Here is a 22384-nt window from a genome sequence, read left to right on the forward strand (position 1 = left end):
GCCTTTAGATTCTTGGCAGTAAATGTTCATTTTTTTACCGTTCCTACTCAGTTTACAGGGAGGAAGCTCAGGTGGCAATCTGAACGCCTCTCCTACAAAGTGGTGAATTAATTTTGGTTAAAATTATTTGACACTTTGTTTTGTTGGTTCTTACCATTTCAAATGCATCATGACTATGGCAGACATGTTAATACTTTGTCTGTTGTTTCAATTGCCAATTTGTACATTTGTTATGTCAACTGCTTCATAAACACCTACAAATCTTACTTTGGTGATTTCCTTGGGGTCAAAATATACACTGATCAACCAATAAGAAAGAGTCCTCCGCCGGCTCGTAAACATCTCGGAAGTCTCCTCTTCCTGCGTGGCAGTAAACTGGTGTGGGATAACTTGCATACATGTTCTCTTCAGCTACCAGACTCGCTATACACCTGCACGTGCTCCTGGCTCACCATTTAGTAAGTGACGTAACGAGTTCTGTGTTGTTGGTAGACTTGTACACGGTGTTGCTGTTTAAACGCTTGAGTCAGATTATCACAAGTGCCGCTAACATGCTGCATAAAAGCTGTAAATTAAAGCTATGTAGCTAGCCAGAATGTGTTAGCCAGCACACTCACAATCCACTTCCTTGTATACAACCTACGTCACGATGACAAACCTTCACCCCTTCATGTATGTTGATTACACATCAGTCTCCTAAAACAAAACAAAATACTTACTACTATTTGTACTATTTGCTATTGTTTAATTTGAGATATTTTATGTTTAACTATCGGACACAGAAGGATTTTAATACTGTTCAACCTGCCTTGTTGGTGTAAAACAAAACAGAAACATCAGTTTCCTCTGCTGTTGAAAAAGAGATGGCTTTAATATAAGTTACACATATTTGGCTACATAGTGAAATAAAGACTAAAACCAGCGGTGGAGGAAGTATTCAGATCCTTTACTTAGCAAAACCATACTGTAGAAATACTTTGTTACAGATCAAGGTCCGGCATTGGAAATGTTACCTGAATAAAAGTATGTACAATCAGGAAAGGGTATTTGACATATTAAATGCAGAAAAATGTAAATTAATTCAATCAGTCAAACTGATAAAAGAAGCAGGAACCATACAAAAAAATTCACTCAAACGATTTACACTATGACTTGAAAAATTATTCAGATTGTGGAGTAAAAGAAGCAAAACCACAGTGTAAAGAAACTGAAACAAGAGCCACGCACTGAAATATGTTAGTTGAAAGTACGCAAGTATTTTCAGCAACGTGTACTTAAAGTATCAAAAGTAAAAGTACTGATTATGCAGAAGAATGGCCCACATCAGTTATTTTATTATATATTATTAGATTACAATAACTAATAGTAACTATAATAGTCTATGCATAATCTTCTTCAAACATTTTATTTGACTGCTTTTTAAGATGTTTTATATGCTGCTAAATGTACAGGAAGTATCTAAAGTAAAAGTAGTAATGCAGGCAGAATGTGTATGGTTATTGTACCATATTATATTTATAAGAGCTTTATGTGTAAAGCACTTTTCTAAGAAGAGTAACCAATCCACAGTATCGCAGCACACCGGCCTTCTTTCACCCCTGGTTGCAGCCCTAATATTAATATGTATCACACATGTCATTTGTTGCACACTTTGTCTTTGTGTCAGCTGGATTGCAATGCACTTGTCATTTATTCCTCCTTAAGAAAAAGAAATTTACTGAACCAGAATAATCCAATAAACTCTCTTTTTCTCCCCAGATGAGTGCAGCGTGTAATGTCATGTCATGATTTTTTTAAATAAAAAAGTAAGTAATAGTGGTAGTATGTATTATGTACTCTCTACACTGTGCATGCCATAAAAGTGGACAAAAAACATTTTTTTCGTCTACTCTAGTTTCTACTTTTCTCTAAGTTCCCCTACTCTAGTCTCAACTCTTCTGAGTTTCTCTACTCTAGTTTCTACTCTTCTCTGAGCATGAGTCATATTACTCTACTAATCTTTCCTACACTGCACTTTCCTAACCTCTTTCCTATTCTAAGTGTCCTATCTAAGTGTTTGCACATACGCTGGCAGGTAAAAAAGTCATAGTATAGTATGTCGAAAATGTGATAAAAAGCCGTGGTATAGTTTGTTGAAAAAAGTGATAAAAAAGTCATAGTATAGTATGTCGAAAATGTGATAAAAAGCTGTGGTATAGTTTGTTGAAAAAAGTGATAAAAAAGTCATAGTATAGTATGTCAAAAAATGTGATAATACAACTTCCAACCAGAGCCTTTACAAGCTTTGCATATAGCTCAGCAAGATAAGGTGAAGTCTAAAGTCTCATCAAGGTCAAGAGTTCAATCCCTCTGAAGTGGTGTCTAGTTTCAAAATATAAAACTGGAAGGGAAAAGTTAAATACTAAAAACAGTAGTATAGTAGAATAGGTCAGATACCTCAGTGTGATGAAACACAGGTTTGAGGACATAGAGGTCATGGGTTCAATCCTCCTGATAGACTCTTTATTTAGAGGTTTATAATACAAAGTATGAACAACAAATAATAGAATGAAAATTTGAAACAGATAAGATTCTGACTCAATAATCTGAGGTTGAAGGATCAAATCCCACAACTTCTAACCAGATCCTTTACAAGCTTTGCATATAGCTCAGCAAGAAGGGTAAACTCAGGATGATTGAACCCATGCCCTGTGTGTCCTCTAACCAGTGTTCTATCAACCTGAGATATATCATCCCGTACCAATCCCTGATTTAGTTTAGCCAGTATTAGACTTGACTGATATTGGACATTCCGATATTGTTTAGCCAGACAGGGGAGCCTAAGGAGAGAGAGAAGTGGAAATGTGTTTAGCATCAAGCATCTACCCTGGCTCTCCTCTCTAATTGAATAATAAATACAACCTCCAACCCAAACATCCCCAACTTCACAGATAGCTCAGCATGATAAATACCCCCTGACCTGTTCTGAAGGTGTGGGTTCAATACTGGTGGATGCAGTAAATTCTTTGGTACAAAGATGAACTCAGGCCACAGTCTATTGATGATGCAGAGGAAATGTTATTTGTGCACGTGCTTTGCGCCACATGTGGCTGTTTATCACATTGAATAAGTACCAAACAGCTTGCTAAGGGTCCTAAATTCCTTAGGACTCTCCAGCTGATCCAGAATGCTGCAGCACGTGTTCTGACAACAACTAAGAAAAGAGATCATATTTCTCCTGTATTAGCTTCTCTGCATTGGCTTCTTGTAAAATCCAGGACTGAATTTAAAATCCTTCTCCTGACCTACAAAGCTCTAAATGGTCTAGCACCATCATATCTAGAACAGCTCTTAGTACCTTACTGTCCCACCAGAGCACTACACTCCAAGAATTCAGAGCTTGTCGTGGTTCCTAGAGTCTCTAAAAGTAGGATGGGAGCCAGAGCCTTCAGCTATCAAGCTCCTCTCCTGTGGAACCAGCTCCCGGTCTGGGTTCAGGGGGCAGACACCATCACCATATTTAAGAATAAACTGAAAACACTCCTCTTTGATAAAGCTTATAGTTAGGGAGCGAGTAGAGTAGAGGGAGGCAGGCCAGTACAGCCCGATGCGGTTGGGGTCCAGCACCTCTCTTTAGCCTGCCTCTCTTAGTTATACTATTATAGTTCTAGACTATGGGGGACGTTCCTTCCTTCCTGTGACACACTGAGCTGCTCTCTCCTCTTTCTTTCCATTTGTTTCGATTTGTGTGCATCCTTGCCCCAGAAATGCTTGTTACTACACTTACTCTGGGGAGCTCACTCCCTGGAGTCCTTATGTTTCTTTTCCCGCCCAGAATATTCCCTTGGATTAGGGTGGCACTACGATCTTGGTTGGAGCTGTCAGTGTGGTCCAAAGCTCTACAATCCCCTGCAGTGTCCGGCGATGCTCTGCAGTGTCCGGCTGCGTCCTGCCAAGTGTCTGCGTCTTGCTACGCCCGCCCATGCTCTGCTGTGCCATGCTACATCCTGTAACGCCCTTCAGTGCCCTATTATGACATGAATTACTACGACTACCATTTGTAGTCACTGTTCCATTATCTTTGTGACTATTATTGCCACTGTTCAGCACACCCCCAACCGGCACCGTCAGACACCGCCCACCAAGAGCCTGGGTCTGTCCCAGGTTTCTTCCTAAAAGGAGTTTTTCCTCGCCACTGTTGCATTAACCACTGCTAATGCTTGCTCTAGGGGGGAATTACTGGAATTGTTGGGTCTTTGTAAAATATAGAGTGTGGTCTAGACCTACTCTATCTGTAAAGTGTCTCGAGATAACTCTCTCTCTATATGATTTGATACTATAAATAAAATTGAATCGAAATTGAATTGAATTGAAATAATTCATGAACACGGGGTGTTGCATTTGGTATCCCTTCAGAAAGAGTGAATAAAATTGAAATATGCATTGAGGAAGCCAGTGGGATCTTCCAGCTGAGGATAGTGACTGATGTGTTCGTCCAAAATGGTGACCGTCGACCTCTGGACCAGCTGCCTGCAAGAACAAGATACATTTTTAAGAAGAATTAGATGATTAGCTACTGAGAGCACATGCATGCTGATGGCTTTGTGGTTTAAAGTGCTGATCTTGACTTATGAAGACATGGTTTCAAATCCAGCTGTCAAATGTCATTTTCTTATTTGGCTTAACATCTATTTGACAGGGAGACAGCCAGACAAGCAACTTAAAAAAATAAAATAAGTAAAAAATCTGAAATAATGTGATGTTATCTGTTCAGAAGGTTGAATTGGCACTCTTGGACTTGCATGGTGCTTTGAATGTTCTCATTATGAGAAAGAGAAGTTGCTCAGCAGAACAGGCTGATGCCTCTCGGTAAATGCTAGATCACATCCACTGTATGTGTTGACGTGGTTAGGTTCAGGATAAGTGGGGATTGGTTATAGGGGTAAGCCAGTCAGAGGCAAAAAAAAGTTAGGGTTAGGCACGTCCTTTGACATCAACACGTCTAGTGGATCCAATCTAGCATCTATCTCTCTCTCCCCCCGGCTCCCCTGTCTGGCTAAAGATGTCCAAGGATTCGTCCCTGGTACTGTGAAGAACAAATAATAGAACAAAAAAAAGTTTTCCAGCCTGAGCAATAGCTCACCAGAATATTAGCTGATGTGACAACGTGAGGTTGGTGGATCAAATCCCAGCAAAAGCTTTTGTTAATTTCTGGCCTCAGTGATGAGGTTAGTGAACGTTAAATACAACCTCCAACCAGAAGACTTTTGGTTTCACATATAGCTCAGCATGATAAACCAGATGTCATCTGGTCAGAAGGTTGTGGGTTCAACTCTTTTACGACATACCAAATTTTAAGGTCCAACGCCCAAAATGAAGAAGTCAAATAGACAAACAGCTGCAGCTTGTGTCAGATCTGATAGCTCAGTGTGATAGAATGCTGGTTGAAAGTCACAGAGGTCATGGGTTCCAACACAGAATTAGACTGTTTATTTTGAGCTTTACACCCAAAATGACAAAGACAAATACACAACTGAACTGTTACTACTTGTATGAGATCTGATAGCTCAGTGTGATGGAAAGCTGGTTGAAGGACACAAAGGTCATGGGTTCTAATACTGGGACGAGTTCATTTATTTTGAGCTTTACACCCACAATGACAAAGACAAATACACCTGGAGAACTCCTCCAAGCGTACTTGCGTTGGTAGTGCGGTTGGTTTGTGCTCGACTCTAAGGCGCCCAGCGTCGAGCGTTCAAGACCGGCTCGGTGCTAGCGTATGTGCAAACACTTAGATAGGCCCCCCAGGTAGAAAAGAGAGGTTAGGAAGTGCAGGCAAGAAGAGTTTAGAAAAGTATTAAGACAAGGACAGGCAGGGATCAGAATAAGAGAGAGACCAGAGTAGGACAACTCAGAGAAAGGAAGAGACCCGAGTAGGACAACTCAGAGAAAGGAAGAGACCCGCGTAGGACAACTCAGAGAGAGGAAGAGACCCGCGTAGGACAACTCAGAGAGGAGTAGGACAGATCACAGAAAGGGAGACCAGAGTAGGAGGAAAGGAAGATTTTTTTTTGTTTTTTTTTATAATTTACGTCCACTTTTATAGCAACGTGTACAACTGTGTAATAACACTTTTTGACGTTTTTTTGGTCATAATACATGTTATTACATAGTTATAACAATGTAATAACTATGTAATAACGCTTTTTGACATTTTGTATGACTTTTTCTGACATAATATTACTTACTTTTTTTTATTACATTTTTTCATGACATACTATGTGTATACAGTGAGAACAGTATGAAGAAGGCATGAATTGAGTGAAGGAACCTCTCCGTTGTGGTCCGGAAACTCTGCACTCATCTGGGGAGAAAACAAGAGAAAGCAAGAGTTTATTGGATTGTTCTGCTTCAATACATTTGTGTCCATTTTAAGGAGGAATAAAAGACGCCGAGACACAAGGTGGAGCTACTAGTGCTGACAACTGAAGCTCACAAGCAGAGGACAGGCCGTGTTTAGTTAACATCAGTTAGTATCTGAGCTGCACCCTAAGGTCAACTGCATGTAGCTGCAATCCAGCTGACACAAAGAACAAATGAAATTCTGTGATACATATTAATATTAGGGCTGCAACCGGTAGGGGGGAGAGAAGAAGGCCGGTGCGGTCCGATACTCCAGTAAGATTCAGTGCCGATACGCAGGAAGTGAAAACAGCAGCAGCCGCCTGCCAAAACCCACATACGACGACCCGTCACCATCACATTTCCAACAAGAAAAGACAGCTGCTGACATAAAGGACAGTTAGTTTTCTTATGAATTGCTTCTAAATTGTTCCAGTGTCAGTGTTTGACCTGTGGGTTTTTAATCCATGCAGGAGGGAACCGCCTGTCCAAACCTGTGTAGTTACTGCTGGCTAACCTCAACTTCTCCTACAGCTGACTGCCTGATGCTCTGGGTCGTTAACGGCAAAAATCTCCCAAGTAAAATGACTCTTCAGTTTATTCCAACGCCACGGACGGCAGGTCAAACAAGCTATGCAACTTCTGTAACTCTGGCATGATAATGATGGGCGACCGCACTTCTTTACTTAATAAACACACACAGCGCTTGGAAGGGTGAGTTTGATTGAATGTTCCCGTATTTAATTTTTTGATGACCAAACCGCACAAATGATGTCCTCTGCACCCACCGGTCAATTCCAAACTGTTTTGTGGTTGGCTGACAAATTACCAGCCAAGTGGTGTGGGTTTAAAAGATTTGTCAACCTTCACAAACGATTCTCTAGAACTTACACAAATAAAATGCCACGTGTGTGTTCAGGGACGCGTGAAGCTGAGGGCGGGAGGAGAACAATATTAAGTAGGGCTGTCAAAATAACGCGTTCATTTCGATTAATTAATCTGAGAAAAAATAAAGCGTTAAAAAAAATAAGGCAGATTAATCCATTCCATATTGACGTTTGACCCGGAGCCGTTCTAGCCACCATTGGACTGTAAAATGAAGGAGGGAGACGAGAATGTTCTGCCTGGATCATTGATTGGAACATTTACTTGTAAAAATCTTCCTCCTGCTACCGAAATCTGGTGTCTGCTCTTCTCTCTGATGCTCTGAAGACGATACAGGCAACACAAACACCGCTGCACGTAACGCTAGTTAACACTATACTCAACAGCAGCTAACGTTAGCCTACCGCTAGCTAGTTAACACTATACTCGACAGCAGCTAACGTTAGCCTACCACTAGCTAGTTAACACTATACTCGACAGCAGCTAACGTTAGCCTACCACTAGCTAGTTAACACTATACTCGACAGCAGCTAACGTTAGCCTACCGCTAGCTAGTTAACACTATACTCGACAGCAGCTAACGTTAGCCTACCGCTAGCTAGTAGCTGGATTAAACAGGGTTAAATGCTGACAGCTAACACTAAACGGTGTAAAGTGTGACTGTGTTTCACTGTAGAGGATTCAACACCGGGATGTAACAATCTGCAGCTGCCGTCGGAGAAACAACACAGACGGTGCGTTCAATGAAACTGGTAAACTACAGCCTCGTGGTGCATTTGAAGTTATTGTAAATGTCCTTTTCCCATCTGGTGGTTGTTTTTGTCGTTCAACAGCAATTTAATAGTGAAATACGTTATTGTTATACATTATTATTAAATCAGTTAATTTTGACCATATGGTCTTAGCAATAAACAAGCCGTTCTTTAATGTCAGAGACTGTTGTTTAGTACCCTTTTTCTTCTTTTCTTTTTTTACTTTCTTAAAAAGTATCGGTTCAGGCACCGTTAATTATGTATGCGATTAATTTCGATTAATTAATCACAGAGTATATCATTAATTAGATTACATTTTTTAATCGATTGACAGCCCTAATATTAAGCGATGAAGGTTGGGGGTTAGAAGTACCACAAAGAACTTCAATCTACTTCCACACTCGGCTGCATTATTTTCAGTGTTTTGTCTACAAAATGTCAAACTCCAAACCCATCTGAGTGGAGAAGATGGAACCAGCTAAACGTTGTCAGAGATTGATGACAACTAACAACAGCACTACACCACCAAGCCTACCACGCTCACACGTCCTCTCTGACAGCTTACCAACAACTCTAAAACTAAGGCTGCCATCAGTGTCGTGAGCTGACAACAACATTAAACACAGCAGCTGTTAATCCTGAGAGAAAGCACGTCCTACCTCAGAGCTTCAGCACAGAGAAGGTGTTCCTTCAGTCGGTCTCTAGAAGGTTCCTCTTCCTCTTCTTCCCAGATGGCGTCCATTGAGGCTGCATATCTGCAGCTAAGAGACAAATACAAGCACTGCAGTCGCCACACAGCTGACAGTCAGAGTAAAAAGCATACAACGATGATCAACTGTTATGTAATGTATAGTTATATTTATAGTTTGCGTTAGCACTGGAATGTGGAAATGTTCATGAATACAGTGGCAAAGACAAACCTGCGGACCTCCAGCTCCCACGGACCATGTAAACACCAGTCCACCTGCAACCGTCTATTTGCAGAAACACAAACAAAACCGATATAAAGCGCCGTATTCCTTCTCACGGCGATGCATACTTTTCGCCTAGCATCATTCCGGTGAATGTGACCGCGGGGTCGTTTGTTTGTTCGCCCCCCAACAGCCAAAGTACCAACACAGTACAGACGTTAGCGTGAGCTAGCTGTGAGTTAGCAACGGGACACAGGAACCGTGTGTGTGTTTGTGTATTCGGCTATGGCGAGTGGATAGTGCCGCGGATGATCATTGCCTAGGGAAGGAGACTGCTGTGTGACATGCCGTCCAGCCTCTGACTGACCTCATAACGTCATCCATTCGTCTTTAAGAAGATGATTCATAATCCATAAATTCATCCGCTCAAGTTGCTACATGTCCAGAGGTCGCAGAGTCGTCTTCGGGTCACTTTGAAGTCGGCCGGGGGTCTGGAGTGTCAGTGGCACATGAGGGCCATCATCAGATACCTCTCATTTATCATCATCATCGATCTTGATCATTTACAGAGGCATACCAAAATAGGGGGGCGGGCAAAAAACAACAAAACAAAAATGAAATCAAACAAAGTAGTTTGATCATATGTTTTTGATAAACGATCCAAATACGAGTTTCTTTCAAATAAGGTCAACGCACTGAGCAGGCCCAGCTTCACCTCAACATTTACAGACACACTCATGGTCCCATCTCAAGCTGCTGTCATTTCACTGAGCAAAAGCACAGGATGCTTTTAGTTGTCCTCTCAACCTGTAGAAGTTATTATTAGTTAGATATCATTTTCAGGCTTGACCCACTACTCTATTACTCTATGGATGCATTTCTGCAGCTGCAGTTGTGAGTGATTATTTGCAGACTTATTTGTTTCTTGTCTATCATTATTACATTAGATTCTGCTGGTGGTCCTTTGCTCCCATGTCACCCGCTACAATCCTGACACGTAGCCTACAGCTTGTTGGATGTGTATCAAATTAAGAAGTTAAACACTTCTTAGATATGGAAGACAAAAAATGACTTCATCCATACTGAATGAATGCTGAAAACACATAAGTAACACATGGATTTGAAAATGAATACATGCATCAAAGTGTTAGTTATTCATTGGAAGATGAATGTATGAATGCTTTGAAAAATATCTGAAACTCTAAAAATCAGCATTTGTTTTTTTGGGTATTTTACATTTTTAAGTTTTAGTACTGTACTTCTACATTTCTACATACACATGTCTATTTCACATTTATTGTATTCTTTACTTGCATGTATATAAATGCAAGAAATGTATGTCCCGAATAATTACCAGCACTCATGTATTTTTGTATTCATTTATATATGCATTTTAATATTTCAGTATTTATTCAAGCCTTTTTCTTTGTATATTATTTTATTTATCAATTAATAAATGCATTTCTTGTATTACTTCAATTTGTGTTTTTTTCAATTAAGGTTTGCTTTTATTTATTCGGTCATCTTCCAGCATGTATTTATTGATCATAACCTAATTTGGTCCTCCATACAGGAATTCTTATTTCTGCTAATTACATACAAGTGTGAGAGCTGGGTCTCAAAGCGTTACATGCACCTGCTGCTGTACACGTTTTTCTCAAAGAAAGGTTTAATATGGAAGTTCTAAGTATACATTTTATTTCGGGTTCAAACTGCTGAGATTTTTCGTTACAAATCGTAGGGTTCAAAGTGAAATTGTACCTTTTGGGGCTGTGGGTCTAGATTTCCCTAATTCTACCACTAGGCGTGCTACTATTACCGCCATAGACTGTTAATATTAATTATTATTATTCATTATTACCACAGCTCGGTGCATACCGATTGGAGCATGCTAACTCCAGCGTGTGGTTGTATTCACAGAAAAGGGTTATATTGCTTTTAAAGCAAAGGCAGTGTATATTTAAACCCGTTTACTATTTAGTTAAAAGTTGCAGGTTTAAATTCAACAAAGTACTGAGGAAAAAAGTCATATTTGATTCAGTGGGTTTTATTCAAATGTTTCACTCGTTCAGCTCATCACAGTAACAAAAGGGGCAGGATTTTGTGAAATGTGCCGTAGTGACGGCCATTTAAAAACACAAGCCAAATATTACAAAGAAACAGTGCTACGTGATGCCGTGTAGAACTGAAATCTTCCCCACAAAAATAATAATCCAGAAGATGAAATGTAAAAGGAAGTGCAAACATTAGTCAACAGAAGATAAGAACATCAGTACGTTCGGAGATTTATACAAAGTGCAACAAGAACAGATCCCTTATAGAGCGTTAAACTATTTCAAAGTGTTAATATGCACAGTTTAGTGACACCATGGTGAGACCATTTTGTTAACGCATTCACACTTTTTCCTTTTGGTCACATTTAAAATTCAATCATATTGCATCAATATATATTTATATAAATAGCCATTTAATAGTAAGCTTTGTACACAGATACATACAGTAGACCTTGTAAAAATGAGACCAAATGTGCCCAAACCAACAGGGACCGATTCATTTTAGCAGCATCTTTGGCGCTTGTTGCCAGAGGGAAAACACCTGATTAGTAAAAAAAAAAAAAGAAGATAAATAAGTACATACAGTATTGTGAGGCTCTTTATTTATAAAAAGTGGCAGGCCTCTTTAGCAGGTTAGTACTACTGGTACCCTACAGCCAGTGGTTTATTGCACAAGAGCAACAGGGAACAACTCCCCCTTGGCACGGACCAAACTCAGGAGCGTCCAGCAGTCGCTACAATTAGACCTGATCTGGATACACTCAAATCCAGAAAAAAAAGACGTCCCGCCTTCCCCGAAGAAATTCTGCATAGAATTCAAAGGATGACACGAGAGATGGGTTCACTTGTGGCCCTTTTGGAGAACTCTTCTATGCAGGACGTGAGCAGATTTAAGGTTACAGTAACTTTTTGGTCAAACCCATTCAAACGTCCCCAAGGAAAAGCTTTATGTTGAGGTGTGGAGAGTTACCCGAGCCAGCGGGATCAGTAGCAGCCGTCCCTCCGGCTGCTGTCACGGAGGGCACTGAGGGTGGACAGGCTCCTTGGAGGCGTCAGTAAACTGCAGAAAATAATAAAGGAACGGTCAATTAGGCATATCTGACAACCTTTATAAGAGAGCATAAACCTTTTCTAACCTAGCAATTAGGGCTGAAACTAACGATTATTATTTTCCATTAATCTGTCCATTATTTGCTCCATTAGTTGTTTGGTCTATAAAATGTCAGAAAATAGTGAAAAATGACGTCCTCAAATGTCTTGTTTTGTCCACAGCTAAAATATATTCAGTTTACTTTCACAGAGGAGAGAAGGAACCAGAAAACTTTCACATTCAACAAGCCGGAATCAGAGAACGATGACTTTTTTTTCCCATAGAAAATGATCCGAGGGCCTAACTTTGGGTTCAAAACTGGGGGAAATGTTTGGCATATCAAACACTTCATACCCTAGATTGTGGTGAATGTTTATGCAACAATATGTGCCTTTTCTGCATCAATTTATGGTGCAAATGTCTTTAATTATGTAAAGGAAAATATTAGATATTTTGAGGGCGGTGGTTTGTAACCCCCCCCCTGTAAATTGCACCTATGCTTAAACCGATTAATCGATTATCAAAATAGTTGACACTATGTCTTTTCCTCGTTTCACTATAACTATTAGAAGAAGAAAAAACGTAGGTGCATGCATTACATTTCGTTGCCTGACCATCCCTCCCTACTTAACACGGGCAGATAGCCTGTTGATTACTTTACTCAAATGTATTTGTTATCGCAACGCAACAGCCAAGACGATGAAGTTACGTGGTTTACATCACAGCATTGTGTAGACCTAGCGAGGAGACGGACATTTGGACATTCGCTTCTGCTTCGATGAGTTTGCTTAGATAGGATTATTGTGATATGACAAAGTTCTCAATGCTTCTGTTAACATGTAGGGACCCTCATTATGCTACAGTTGAAGTGTGGTGATATTTCGAGCCTTTTTAGTGGTATCAATAGCGATTTATTTTTACTTTCCCTGTGCCCCGAATACTAGCGTTGTAAGCTAATCAGCGGTCTGCGCTAGCTTCTTTCAAGCTACAAACAATTATCATGAAAACATGTCCCAGGGAACGACAGTGGGTACACATCCGTTATTAACCCCTAGGCTCGTTTTGCGCCGGAATTGTCCTTTAAGGCAACAACTGAATCACTAATCTGATGGTAACACCATTAGTTTATGGACCCTCTTTCAACATGACAGTGAAAGTTATAGGTTGTGCAATTATTGACCTTATCTGTGGGACATCGTTCTGATTCCCTCCAGTTTCTGTTGGTGTTTTGAGTCCTGCAATCAGCTGCATTCTAAATGAATTGATCATTTTCTACATTTCTCTTGATGTCCATAAAAAACCTTAAATGTCTAAATAAAACAAGTGTCTGAATGATGGAACTTTATGTACTTTGACAGTCAGAATTTATTGAAGATTTGACAGAAGAATATTCACGAGGAACCGCAGGTGAACCGTCACCTGCATGGTGAACCGTCACCTGCATGGTGAACCGTCGGCCAGCGCCAGGAAAGCAAGAACCAGCACGTCATGACCCCCCCGAAACACACGAGAGAGAGAGAGCAAATCAACTCATAACATACAAACAATGGATATAATGGAATGACATGATGAACAGTGGCAATACAGAAACAGTAAATGATACGTTTATGGCAGTGTGTCGAGCAGGAACATGGCAGCAGCTGCAAACACGATCAAGGTGTCACCACAAGTCGAGGAAATCTGAGACACAAGAAAGCACAAGGACTGATTTAATCTATAAAATGACCCTAACCCAGAGAGAAATAGCAAACACTCGGAAAATCAAAGTAAAATATAAAAGTAAAATAAATACTTATTGAAATTACAATAAAAAAAATTAAAAAAATCGAATTAAATATTTTATTTTAAAAAGGTTTGAAATTCAAAACTGATAACTAATCAAATATCTAAAATTAAAAAACTGAATAAAGGAAATTAAATAGGTCTGATGATATGATAATACTCCTACATACTAGTATAGCCAAAGCTGACCTTTAAGGAACAGCAGCAGGAAAGTCCTCTCCCCAGACATGAAGCTTCAGCTCAGCGTTTTCTGCTGCAGACGCAATTCAAGGAAAGCTGCGTGGCAAGAAAGCACAAGGACTCCAGGGAAGAAGTGACGTTAGTAACACGCAGGCAACATCGGTAAATATTATACACTGACTGGGAAGTCTAAAAATCTACAAATATGACGGATTTAGAGACGCTTTGAGGGATTTTATGATGTCGGGTCAGTCAGGGGGGGGGGACGGTAATGCTAACAGGAAAAGTGTCTGCAGCACTCCCCAATCCCATAACTGTCTGGCACCCCTGCCCAGGGCGGGAGACATCGGGACGGTCAGGGGGGGAAGACGGGAAAGCTAATGGGTGCACGCCCAAGAGAAGGGGAAGGGGGAAAGAAAAGAACATCTAATCAGTGTGTTGTGAGCAAAGGCTCTAAGAAATTAGGTAAAAAAACTAATTTTGAAGCTACATTTTAGGACACATCAGAATATGTACTTTTTCCGTTTATGAGGTTGACTTGTAAAATTGTTTTTATGAAGTACCCTAAAACATTTGTCCGTGGTGGGCGGTTCTAAAACTTGTGGTACCACAGGGGTTATTTGGAGAGTTTCGGTTCTGACTTGGAACTTCAAATTCAAGCGGGTTGAAATGAGTCTTCTTAAAGTAACCATATCTATATTGCGCGGTATTATGAGTCATTTGTTGACATAGAGACAAGAGAACCACTCTGTAACATGTTCATTCACCAATCAGAAGCTTTAACCCGCCCCCTGACTTTTGATGACTCAAGATGACAGATGTACTTTCTTCCCTACTATGGATAAATAAAAGTATAAAGTAAAAAAATGTAAATCAATATATACAAATTTAGACATTTAATTATACAACACATACATTTATGCATGTAGTTCTTTAGTTATGGTCCCTGCTAAATTTCGAGGTACAGTTTACAGTGAGTGAAAAAGTGTTTGCCCCCTTCCTCATTTCCTGTTCCTTTGCATGTTTGTCACACTTAAGTGTTTCGAACATCAAACCAATTTAAACAAAAGTCAAGGACAACACAAGTAAACACAAAATGCAATTTGTAAATGAAGGTGTTTATTATTAAAGGAGAAAAAAAATCCAAACCATCATGGCCCTGTGTGAAAAAAGTGATTGCCCCCCTTGTTAAAACATACTATAACTGTGGTTGTCCACACCTGAGTTCAATTTCTCTAGCCACACCCAGGCCTGATTATTGCCACACCTGTTCACAATCAAGGCATCACTTAAATAGGAGCTGCTTGACACAGTAAGGTCCACCAGAAGATCCTTAAAAGCTACACATCATGCCGAGACCCAAAGAAATTCAGGAACAATTGAGAAAGAAAGTAATTGAGATCTATCAGTCTGGAAAGGGTTATAAAGCCATTTCCAAAGCTTTGGGAATCCAGCGAACCACAGTGAGAGCCATTATCCACAAATGGCGAAGACATGGAACAGTGGTGAACCTTCCCAGGAGTGGCCGGTCGCCCAAAATTACCCCAAGAGCGCAGCGACGACTCATCCAAGAGGTCACAAAAGACCCCACAACAACGTCCAAAGAACTGCAGGCCTCACTTGCCTCAGTTAAGGTCAGCGCTCATGCCTCCACCATCAGGAAAAGACTGGGCAAAAATGGCCTGCATGGCAGAGTTCCAAGGAGAAAACCACTGCTGAGCAAAAAAGAACATCAAAGCTTGTCTCAATTTCTCCAGAACACATCTTGATGATCCCCAAGACTTTTGGGACAACATTCTGTGGACCGATGAGACAAAAAGTGGAACTCTTTGGAAGGTGTGTGTCCAAGTATATCTGGCGAGAAGGAACACTGCATTTCATAAAAAAGAACATTATACCAACTGTAAAATATGGTGGTGGTAGTGTGATGGTCTGGGGCTGTTTTGCTGCTTCAGGACCTGGAAGACTTGCCGTGATAAAAGGAACTATGAATTCTGCTGTCTACCAAGAGATCCTGAAGGAGAATGTCCGACCATCTGTTCGTGTACTCAAGCTGAAACGAACTTGGGTTCTGCAGCAGGACAATGATCCTAAACACACCAGCAAGTCCACCACCGAATGGCTGAAGAAAAAACTAAATGAAGACTTTGGAGTGGCCTAGCCAAAGTCCTGACCTGAATCCTATTGAGATGTTGTGGTATGACCTTAAAAAAGGCCGTTCATGCTCGAAAACCCTCTAATGTAACTGAATTAGGACAATTCTGCAAAGATGAGTGGGCCAAAATTCCTCCAGGACGCTGTAAAAGCCTCATTGCACGTTATCGCAAACGCTTGGTTGCAGTTGTTGCTGCTAAGGGTGGCCCAACCAGTTATTAGGTTTAGGGGGGCAATCACTTTTTCACACAGGGCCATGATGGTTTGGATTTTTTTTCACCTTTAATAATTAACACCTTCATTTACAAATTGCATTTTGTGTTTACTTGTGTTGTCCTTGACTATTGTTTAAATTGGTTTGATGTTCGAAACACTTAAGTGTGACAAACATGCAAAGGAACAGGAAATGAGGAAGGGGGCAAACACTTTTTCACACCACTGTATGTAATGAAGATGTAATATCAGATGAGACCACAAGATGGAAGCATAAAGCAACTTTAATCACAATCAGTCTGCACCTGAAGTTACATGCTGATTATTTTCATTATTGATTAATCATTAAATCTAGACAAGATGTTTGTGAACAGGAGATGTCGACCTTCATTGCATTTCTCAAAACGGAAATAAACTTGATTTGTGAAACTGTTTAAAAGAATCTGTAACCTCTGAGATAATTTAGTACTGATTTGACAAGTGTAGGTATAGTGGTTTTTGATCTGCGCCTAGTCCAATGTAATCTACATGTGAAACAAAGATCAAACTGTCTGCATAATACAGACAAACGTATGGCGTAGTTATTGAGGTTAGATCAAGTTTGTATGACCAATGTTTACTTTGAGACATTTCACAGTTAAGCTCTCCCACCACTTACATTATTTATTTTAACAGACCATGGTGAGCTATGTAGCAAAGCAAACCGGTTTAAGGTTGGAAATGAAGCAATAAAATGTAAGGTATTTTATTGCGTTAACTCTCAGTTGAAGGTTAAGAGGAAGTCACAGTAAACAGCTTTTATTGTGACGGGAAAAACGGAAGTGGATAAAGTATAGTATTGACTGGTGCTTGACTGTGCTGTGGTTGAATAAAGAGACGTACAGTGTCGTCTTGGTTTCGGCATTGGAAGCAGTGTTTCTTTATTTAATAGAAAAACATGAGTCTAGGAAATTTAATAAACCCTCTGATTTTAAACTCCTGCCTCAATAGACAATGCTTTAAGAGGCGCAGCATGTCCGTCCCAAAATGGCGGCCGCGGCGAGGTGAATCATCTTGTCGTAATTATATCATCTTTGGTCAACACGGAGGATTTTGGATATTCTGTGAAATTTGTGACTACATTTTTTTTTAACATTTGGCTAAAGTTACTGAAAATGTAGAATTAAAAACGGCTGAACTGGAAGCTAACTTCAGCATCGTGTAAATCACAAAAAAAGATAAGGCCTCACTTTTCGTATTTAAAACAGTACAGTGAACTTGTTACACACAATATAATTGTCTAATCAATGGTGGTGTGTGTTTATTGTGTTACACGTAGTCGTTAAACAGGTGCACGGCTTACTGCCGGGTAACGCTTGCTAACTGCTAAGCTAAAGCAGCTAACAAAGCTAAAGGCGTGTTAACCGCTGCGGGATTACCAACAGGAAGGAGAAAAATGTGAGTGTTTGAGCCGTTCTCTTAATACATCCATGTTTGAGCCGGACGAGTGAATGTTTTAATTGGCAGCCAAAATAAAGATAAAGAACTGAATCAACTGAGAGCGGCAGGTCGACCAACATACTAAAACCGGGAAATGAGACCATTACCTCAGCATCACGTGAAAATCCGTCATCCTATTGGCCTGCTAACTCACCGTATATTTTATGGGGAGCCGTTACTTGTTCTGATTGGTTAATTACAGCTTGAAGGTGTAGAAATAGCCCGCCTCGCTGCCTCTACGCATCGAAGTGAAAACACGGCTCACTTTAGCGGAACAGTTTCATCTGTTTGTGTAACTTCTTAAAGCTGGTACTGTGTCCGTTCAAAACGTTAGCAGTTAGCTCGCACTTGTGCTAACTGCTAACGTTAGCTTTGGCTCCAAATGTGTGTTAAGAATTGTTTGGGGTGAATTAATAATGCTTAATGTGATTCATATTGCTTACTGGGATAGGGTGAGATGTGATAGGACTGTTGTAGCCAATTTAGACATGCTGCGTGCGTGTATTTTGTGTGTAGAGTGTGTGGTAGGTTTGTGTGAATGGTTTGTTTGCTAGGTCACCTGTGTGTATGTGTGCTAATCAGAGGTTAGAAAGGGAATCACAGGTGAGATGGTGTAGGGGGAGTTAGGATCTGGGAATCCAGTTTTTTTTCAACAAAATGTATCTGACCACAAAAATTGTCACTGGAGTAAATTTGAAACCATTTCCAACGCTTGCTGGTGCAAATAATGAGGTCCGCCATCATCTTAAAGTTAAGCCTTTATTTTATAATTATTATTGGAAGGGGGAGATAGGACATACATACATAGGCCATACATACATATACATATATATATATATGTATATGTATGTGTATGTGTGTATATATATATGGGTAATATGTATATATATGTGTATGTACGTATATATGTATGTTTATATATATGTATGTGTGTGTGTGTGTGTATATATATATATATATATATATATATATATATATATATATATATATCTTTTCTGAACTTTTCTTGTTAACAGTTATTTTTGCATTCAGTGTTAAACAGGTTCAACAAATGTGTTACATCCACTTCCCTTTCAAAAAACATTTGCAAAGCAGTTTTTAATTTAACATTTCACATGTAGTATTGTTCACATCCCTGTTCACTAGCTCACTGAATTCTTGTAAGAAAGATGATCCTGTAGGAGGTGTTTACAGCTACAGCTTAGTGGGTAAAGGTCCTGTCTTATTAACATGAGATCCTGGGTTCAAATCCCAGCAATTTCTGTTATCAGTTAATTATCTTGTCACAGGATGTGTCACCAAGACATTGCTGAGTAACCAGCTTTCATTTTTCTTTTTCAACAAGGGCAACAAACTTAATACCTGATTTGCCAGAGCCCAATTATTATAGGTAATGTTAGGCTATTAACAACTTCACCTTAAAACCATAGTATGATCCATACAGAAAGTTACATCTCCTTATAAATCTCATTTTGTTTGTTATAGATCATTGTTTGTTTCGCAAAGGGTTCTTTGTGTGGAACAAAGGATTAGAGGAAAAGTATGTCAGGGACTTGAGTGTTGGCCAGCAGTTATTAGTTTGGAGACATTAAAGACTTACTGATAAGATATTGAATTGTGCGGCACAAATAACTCTGCAGTGAGGAAGAGATTACTTAGGGAAGAGAATCTGACACTTGACAAATGCCTGAAAACATGAAGAACTACAGAGCTGTCAAGGACAGAGTAGAGTTCAGTTTAAGCACTGAAACAGACTGCAAAGAAAAGCAAAGACCATGAGATCTGCTGATAAAAACACATGACAGAAACCAAAAAAATGCCCAGCTTTTGGCAAGATATGTAAAATGTGTGGGAAGAAAATGTCTGGCACCTAATTTAATGGCATTAAATGCAGATTTCAGCCCACAAACTGTTGGTTAGAATCAGAGAAAACTCCAGGTGCAGTTTCTCCAACCTGCCACTGAGTGTCGCTGTCTGACCGCTCTGTAATGGGGCGTTCAGGGGCGCTGCTGGAGGAGAGATGAGGAAAAAGACAACAACAAAAAAAATAGGTGCTTTCCGACCGGATTGTACTTGTACTTCATTGACTACAATAACATGAGAACTTTATTTGTACGTGCTTAATAGTGTTTCTGTGCTAAAAAGCCTGACTGTCTCACGTACATTTTTTTTTTTAGCAGAAATAGCCCGTTTTGTCTTTTAGAAAAAGCAGATTCACCAAATTCAGTAATCAATTTGAACACATTAGTGAAAAACGTTCACAACTCGACAAATATGACTCCAAATAGCAATCCAATTCGACCATTATAGTCTATTAATAATTCGGCATACACTAGAATTTTGTATTTCACCTTAATGTTGACTTTTATGAGTTATCAGGGTTATTCCCATAATTAGCTACAAAGCAGGGGGACGGGAGCAAAGAAGCATTAAATATCTGCCAATATGAGCAGAACGCCTTCAAATACACCTTGTGGTACGAAACGAGGTACATGTACATCCTTACCACTGATGTTAAACACACGTTTGAATAAAATGCCATCAGTTTAAAGCGGAACGAAAAGCGCCCGCACTTCAACTGTCGGAACTTAAACAGTGTGACACCCAGCGGAAGTAAACAACAGCAGCGCCCCGTAGCGTTAGCTGCGTGCTGCTGTTGAATGAGCTGGAAGAGACGGTATTAAGTAATAAAGTTGCACAGGATAGGTGAGTTTACACGGTATACGAGCAGTTTAGTGTCACAAATCCTCCCTTGACGTCTATACGTGTAGTTTAGTGTCACAAATTCCCCATACAATGTCCTTAATTATGAACCTGGTACAGGTGTGCTGTTTAACAGGTGTTTTATAGTAAGTAATCAATGTTGCAAATGTGCATCATTTACAAGCGAAACCGGGCAGGGCGACCCCGTTCTTCGGAAACGATTGTGGCAAATTGCGAGGTCTGCGTCTGGGAAGGGGGATAGACGGCTTCAGGTGGTACTAATACACACAGTTGTCACAATTTACAGTGTAGCCTAAATAATTCACGATAGGCCTACTACTTGCCTAACACCCACCCCTCAAAACTCGTTTTGTAAACACTAGGCTACGGCGCTTTTCCGGTCGCGCTCCCCGACCCAGTCAGGAACGGCTCTGCTCACCCGGACCCAATCGAGGGCCCGTCTGGGAAGGATTCTGCCTTAGAGGCGTTCAGTCATAACCCCGCAGACTGTAGCTTTATGGTAGCTTAGGGACACTCTCTTTTTGGAAAATAATAAACTAACCTGTCTCAAATAAGACCCTCATCATTTGTGACACTCACTATAGGGAAAATAATTTGTGACACTAAACTGCACGTATACCAGTTTACACGTTATTATTTTAATGATGGTTATAACCACATATGTCAGACAGACATATCAAACCATGTTCCACCCTCAGTAAGAATGTACAAACATTCTCAGGTAAAACCATCCATGTTTCAGCCCTGCAGTAGTAACTCTAGTACTTTCTTACATCTGGTTGTCAATACACCAGATGATGTTATCCAGTGAGTTGCATATTTTGGAGATAGGCTGCAGCTTTGATTCCAGCATGGAGGAGTCTTTCTACACCAGGGTAGTTAAATACCAACCACTCCTAAACGCCATCTCAGAGCTAGGCTATAGGTGCACACTACTCGTTTTCATATTTGGTAGCCTAGGACACACACAGGATAGTAAGGGGGCTGCAACAACTTGGGATGGCCAAAAAGAGGCTAAACAGCTTGCAAAGTACTGTGCCATATCTGCAATTATTGGCAGCCGCCACATATGGCGGAGACGCTGCTACTTATACCCTTAAGACCTGAGTATTGTGAAGACCTGCTGCGTGCCACTGGTCCATGAGTTTGTGTATGTATTGTACTGCATCTGTAATATTTTTGTCCCTGTACCATTTTTCTGTATGTGGACATAAATAAATGGTTAAAATGTGTCTGTGTCAGCTACAAGCCAATCAGGGAGCTCTGATCTGAAGCCCGTCCCCTTTGGGTCCTATCTCAGACTCCTGTTTGTTTGTGTAGAAAAGTACATAAAGAAACTGTTTGTTTGTGTATAATGCACAGATCACCGAGGGCAATAAACTCTTTTCGGATTCTATGATATACTATCTATGACCTTTTATGACTTTTCGACATACTATACTATGACTGATTCCCCGTAGGTGTATTGTGTAATGTGATTTTTCTGCAGTCCCTCCGTTCACCACGTGGAAAGACCCGAGGCGGTGGCGGCCGAAGCTGTGGGCGCCGAGCCACGTGCGCCCCGGGGACGACAGGGAGGACGAATCTGTAGGCTGCTGACAACCGGGAGACACGGTGAGGAACACCCACAGAAACACTGCTTTCTAAGTTTTTGGTACTGTTTTTGTTGCTTTTTAAACGTTTTAGTTTTTCGCCTTTTTTCAAAGCATTTGTTGATATTTACAACATTTTCGTTGGCTCGTTTGTTCTGACCTGTTATGCTTTTCTTTATTTTCTGTC

The 22384-nt window shown here is 40.2% G+C and overlaps 1 long non-coding RNA gene across 2 annotated transcripts; it reads right to left on the reverse strand.

The window, feature by feature from the left end:
- Nucleotides 1–925: 925 nt before the first annotated feature.
- Nucleotides 926–9224, reverse strand: LOC144512902 (uncharacterized). Of its 2 annotated transcripts, none has more exons than XR_013501052.1 (4): nucleotides 8939–9224; nucleotides 8678–8779; nucleotides 6228–6343; nucleotides 926–4509 (listed from the first exon to the last, which is right to left on the reverse strand). It is a non-coding gene; the product is annotated as an uncharacterized LOC144512902 (long non-coding RNA). The 2 variants fall into 2 exon arrangements; XR_013501051.1 differs by having other exon boundaries at nucleotides 6241–6343; nucleotides 8939–9223.
- Between the last annotated feature and the right edge of the window lie 13160 nt (nucleotides 9225–22384).

This window comes from Sander vitreus, chromosome 24, assembly GCF_031162955.1.
Source record: "Sander vitreus isolate 19-12246 chromosome 24, sanVit1, whole genome shotgun sequence".
Classification (NCBI taxonomy): domain Eukaryota; kingdom Metazoa; phylum Chordata; class Actinopteri; order Perciformes; family Percidae; genus Sander; species Sander vitreus.